Genomic DNA, 6,214 nt, shown 5'->3' on the forward strand with positions numbered 1-6,214 from the left:
TGTTTCATCCTGCTTCGTACTGTCTCATATACTGTACTGTCATACTGTCTCATACTGCCTCATATTGCTTCATACTGTTTCATCCTGCTTCGTACTGTCTCATATACTGTCTCATACTGTCTAATACTGCTTCATACTGTTTCATACTGCTTCATACTGTTTCATCCTGCTTCGTACTGTCTCATATACTGTCTCATACTGTTTCATCTCTGAAGGTAATTTGTCAATTTGATGTGGTGATTCTGTGGAAGAAGTTGTTTCTTTACGGATTGTGTGAATTATGCAAATGAATAGGAATGTATTAGTGGTGTTGATATGCTGCTTGTTGAGGTTATTATTTTGACTGCTTCCCAAATGGCACCCTATTCCCTTTATAGTGCACTTCTTTTGACATGGGTCCATAGGGCTCTGGTCTAAAGTAGTGCCCTATATAGGGAATAGGGTGCCATTTGGGATGCAGGCTTTCTTTCCTCTCAGCCAAATGTGTGGTACCACTCATTTCATAGAAACTACAGCAAGTCTGTAGCCATTCATGTTAATAATTTATGAAAAAAAATCCTATTTATTTTTGTAGCTAAATACATACATTTATTTTCATCAGAAACTCTACATGATGTCTACACTTTAATTGTATTGTATTGTATTGTATGAGATATATTTGTGAGAACATATTGTAACCTTAAATTTGAGATATAGTTGTGAGAACATATTGTAACCTTAAATTGTATTGTATGAGATATATTTATGAGAATATGCTGCAACCTTGTGCTGTGTATAGAGAATACTGCAATCAAGATTATTTATGCCCTGAAATAAAATCGTGTCCAAAATATCACGTGTGGCTAACTTCTCCAATGGAATAACACACCTAAATTCCTACCCTGAGCTGTGAATGGGGATGCAAAGACAGTGTGGGGCCAGTAACCCAAAAGTTGCTGGGTCGAATCCCAGAGCCGACTAGGTCAATGTGCCCTTGAGCAAGGCGGCAGTTAAACCCTAATTGCTCCTATATAAGACGTTCCGAATAAACGTTTCCTGCTAAATGACTCAAAATGTCAATAACGCTATAAAAGTAGTGCACTTTATAGGATGCTACTTGGAATACAGTATGTGAAGGTCTAGGTACAGTCTACTGTAATAAGTTTCTCTAATGAACCGCCTACGTGTCCAAGTACCACACTAATTGGACCTAAAACAACCAGCCTGTTTTGCCCGAGTCAATCTGTGTGTAATTATACAGCCACATATCCAACCCCATAGAAAAAAAACAATAACTAGAACGGAGATCTGTTCATGGGTACACTCAAAATGGCCGCCGGTTTCACCCATCACGGAACGTTGACAATTCCATTCTACTGATTCTAATTCTATGTCTAACTCGCTCTATGCAGCAGATGGCTTGGTTCCACTGGCATCTGATTGGGTCTTTAGGGAGACAGCTGAATTGTATTCTCCATTGGTTAAACCACTGAACCAAGGCAGCCAAGTCCCCCACATAACCACACACCGTTTAGTCAGGCTTCAACAACCTAGCTGGGCCAATTAGGTTTCTCATTATTTTATGTGAGCGAGATACACACACTGTGAAACTTTACTTCACATTAGTAAAACAGACAGGTTGACTAGGAATCATAGTAGCTAATTTGGTATGTTCTAGTACTGGAAAGTAGGACTCATAGTATCTAATTTGGTATGTTCTGGCTTGGCAATTGTCATGCTTTACCAAATGATCTGTTGACTAGGCAGCCGTTGACCAGACCAGACCCAGTCCAGTCCAGACCAATCCAGACCAGACGAACTTGGACAGGTTCGGATCGATGGCTGTAGGAAGCCCACCTGTGGATGTGTGATGGGAACATCAGTGCTGATCGGTGTCTGCCACGCAGCAGACTGAGAGACAGGCTCACCTGCTGACTGCTATTGACTGACTGGAGTCCTATTGTTTATGTGTGTCCCCCTGTAAATATACAGGGTGCTGTTGTGGTTCAATTAAGACACCGTGCTGTAGAGGAGAGGAGAAGAGAAGAGAAGAGAAGAAGAGAGGAGAGAAGAGAAGAGAAGAAGAGAGAAGAAGAGAGGAGAGAAGAGAAGAGAAGAGAAGAGAAGAGAAGAGAAGAGAAGAGAAGAGAAGAGAAGACGGGATAGGAGAAGAGAGGGGATGGGAGAGGAAAGGAGTATTCAGGGATGGAAATGAAGGTAGCCCACTAGCCCTAGGCATGTAATTTTAAATCCGGGCTTGTAGAAAATGTGTCTAACTAGCCCGATGACTGGTAAAATGTTGTCTTTTCAAATATCACATGTCACAGAATGTCACCGGGCGAGTACAAAATCCCCAGTTGGCCAGTGCCCAAAATCCTTTAATTCCATCTCTGAGTAGAGTAGAGTCCCAGAATGTGTATATCTCTGCTACACGGGACTCGTACTATCTTATTTTTTAAATATAAAAAATATATATATTTAGCAGACACAGTTATCCAAAGAGATGAACACAGAACTACAGTAATAGAACCTATAACCCTGCTGCTCTGACAGCAACCCTGCTAACCCTGCTGCTCTAACAACACATTTCTATGTCTATCTTTGAGAGACATACACTACAAACACAGTACTGTTCTATTTTATTTTATTGTCTCAGACAGGATAAGAAACCAGACTAGATCAACCGCCAAGCCACACACACGCGCTTTGCAAAGTAGATTCATAAAGCCTATTTATTCAGTAGGCTAATCCCTTGTATAATCCTTAGTATGGTATTCAGACGACACGTTGTAATAGCTAATTCCCTCCATCAGTGTCACCTTCTTTTAAATGAGCGTTAGCTCACGGATCAAAAAACATTAGCCACAAGTAAAACCCCATGAATCCATTCAACGGGCAATTATCACGTTTCGTACCAACCATAACTATAACTGTCAATTAAATAAGTTGTTCAAGACATCGCTCGAAAAAGGAAGCTGAGCATTAAATTTTTTTTTTCCTTCTGGAAATGAATCTAGTAGTGAAGCATCCCAAATGGCACCCTATTCCCTACTTAGTGCACTACTTTTGACCAGAACTGTATGGGCCCTAGTCAAAAATAGTGCACTACATAGGGGATAGTGTTGCCATTTAGAATGTCGTCTAGATAGAAAACAATCTCACACAGAAGCCTTGTGTTTCTGGTATTGAGACAGTTCAGTCTGTGACCATTTAAAAGTCAACTCAAAGAAAATAACAACCGTCTGGTAACACCACACTGTCATTCTTAAAAATGTTTAAATTAAGCCAGACTATGGCTGTCTGTTTTCTTCACTAAAGGATAATAACCTGCCTGGCATTTCTGAAGGAGAAGAAGTTCAAATCTGGCTCAGTTTTCACACAACATTTCAAAGCCTAATTGGGTAAGAAGTGAAGGCCTATTAACTAATAGCTCTCTGTTACATTTACATGTCAGGAAAGAGCTGAGACAAGGGTTGAATCCCAAATGCCATCCTATTCCCTATATAGTGCACTACTTTTGACCAGAACCCTATGGGTAAAGTAGTGCACTAAAGAAAGTAATAGGGTGTTGTTTGGGAAGCACACGGGTATAGAAATCCTGGTTGGAGCATCTTGCAAACCCTTGTTATGGGAGATGATATTCACAATGTTGCATCCTACGGTTCTCAAACACTTCTGCTTAGTGTGATAGTACTATACTGTTTCATTATGGTAGGACAAGGCAAGATGAGGTACAGGTGTATTTTATTTAATCAGTGGAGGCTCCTCAGGAGGACGAGAAGGACCATCCCCCGCCTCAGCGAATGTCATTAAAAAATTGAAATGGTGAAACATTTTTTTTTAAAGTTATCATTTTTAGATAAAACTCTACTAAATATATTCCTGTCACCATATTATTGATAAAAACTCACTGTTTTGCAACGAAGGTCTACAGTAGCCTCAACAGCACTCTGTAGGGTAGCACCATGGTTTAGCCGGAGGACAGCTAGCTTCCGTCTTCCTGTGGGTACATTGACATCAATACAAAACCTAGGAGGCTCATGATTCTCACCCCCTCCATAGACTTATACAGTAATTATGAAAACTTCCAGAGGATGTCCTCCAACCTATCAGAGCTCTTGAAACCTGAACTGACATGTTGTCCACCCAATGAAAGGATGAGAGAATGATTGTAGTACTGAAAGCATATGCTACAGCTAGTTAGCACTGCAGTACATAAAATATGGTGAGTAGTTGACACAAAGAGAGAGAAAGATAATAGTTTAACAGAAGAAGCAAGATAGAGAGGGAGAGCGAGAGAGTGCTAGCTATATATTTGTAGTATTTCTTTCACTTTAACTTACGTAGCTAGCTAGCTAGTTTAGCCTACTCAAACACCCGGCTCAAATAGATATGCTATGCTTATCTAACACTAGAACTCTTCCAAGTCACGGTAAGCTTTTGGTTTTATTCCTTTATTGCCACTGGGGCCTGCCGGTGTAACTGCTAAAGTGTATGCTCACTGTACACTGTACTGCATGATTGTAGTGGGTTTGATAATGCATTAGTTCTATTAGCTATGACTTCAGATAATATGGTGACAACCATGTAGTGTGTTGCGGTTATGATATGAAGGTTTGGCTTGTAAAAGTTATTTTTGTGCCTTATCACAGACAGCTGATGTGTTGTTCACTGAAGTCCACAACTGAAAGGAAAAGGTGAGAGAGGAGGAGAGATGCGAGACGCCATTACAACGAGTAAAGTGATCATGCTGTTTGTATGTGGCTGCGATGAAAGTGAACTGTGTTTGCGTGTGATCAGGGGTGTATTCATTCTGCTGATTCTGTTGAAAAAAAAATGTCTTAGACGGAAGCAAATGTAACGAAACGGGAGATAAACATACCTCAATTTGATCAATAGAAACTCTCATTTACAACTGTTGGACGAATGATTACACCCTAGATCAGCTAGCTGCAGGCAAGAGTGTGCAAGGCACTATTAAATTGATTCCAAAAGATCTCTTAACCTGTGCAGCTACATTGTAATCTTTGATTCATAGGCTAGGTTGTAGCAACCTCATGATGGGTATAGGGAACATTTTAGTGTCATGTAGCAGCCTAAACCTAACGATGCATCATTGAGCTGGGTTTAATAGAAATATGGCTTCTAAATGCTCCTAACAAAAACATATCGTCCTCCATCATTTTAAACGACGCCGACCTCCACTGTGTTTCAAATTATAACCAATACAAAAAAGCAACATGCAACAATTTAAAAGTTTTAATGTTAGAGATCATAAATAGAATTTAAATAAATGAATTAGGTCCTAATCTATGGATTTCACATGACTGGGAACGCAGATATGCATTTCCTGCCTCCACTCTAGTATCAAATGTATCGTTTTCTCTCCACAGATGGCTTCCTTCCTGTTTTTATCAAATACATGCCCTTTACCATACATCTGGTCCGTTTTACCCTGAACAAAAATATAAATCATAACATGCAACAACTTCAATGATTTTACTGAGTTACAGTTCATATCAGGAAATACATTCATTAGATCCTAATCTGTGGATTTCATATGACTGGGAACGCAGATGTGCATCTGTTGGTCACAGATACCTTTATAAAAAAGGTAGGGAAGTGGATCAGAAAACCAGTCAGTATCTGGTGTGGATCAGAAAACCAGTCAGTATCTGGTGTGGATCAGAAAACCAGTCAGTATCTGGTGTGGATCAGAAAACCAGTCAGTATCTGGTGTGGATCAGAAAACCAGTCAGTATCTGGTGTGGATCAGAAAACCAGTCAGTATCTGGTGTGGATCAGAAAACCAGTCAGTATCTGGTGTGGATCAGAAAACCAGTCAGTATCTGGTGTGGATCAGAAAACCAGTCAGTATCTGCTGTGGATCAGAAAACCAGTCAGTATCTGGTGTGGATCAGAAAACCAGTCAGTATCTGGTGTGGATCAGAAAACCAGTCAGTATCTGGTGTGGATCAGAAAACCAGTCAGTATCTGGTGTGGATCAGAAAACCAGTCAGTATCTGGTGTGGATCAGAAAACCAGTCAGTATCTGGTGTGGATCAGAAAACCAGTCAGTATCTGGTGTGGATCAGAAAACCAGTCAGTATCTGGTGTGGATCAGAAAACCAGTCAGTATCTGGTGTGGATCAGAAAACCAGTCAGTATCTGGTGTGGATCAGAAACCAGTCAGTATCTGCTGTGGATCAGAAAACCAGTCAGTATCTGGTGTGGA

Source organism: Oncorhynchus keta, chromosome 24, assembly GCF_023373465.1.
Source record: "Oncorhynchus keta strain PuntledgeMale-10-30-2019 chromosome 24, Oket_V2, whole genome shotgun sequence".
Classification (NCBI taxonomy): Eukaryota; Metazoa; Chordata; class Actinopteri; order Salmoniformes; family Salmonidae; genus Oncorhynchus; species Oncorhynchus keta.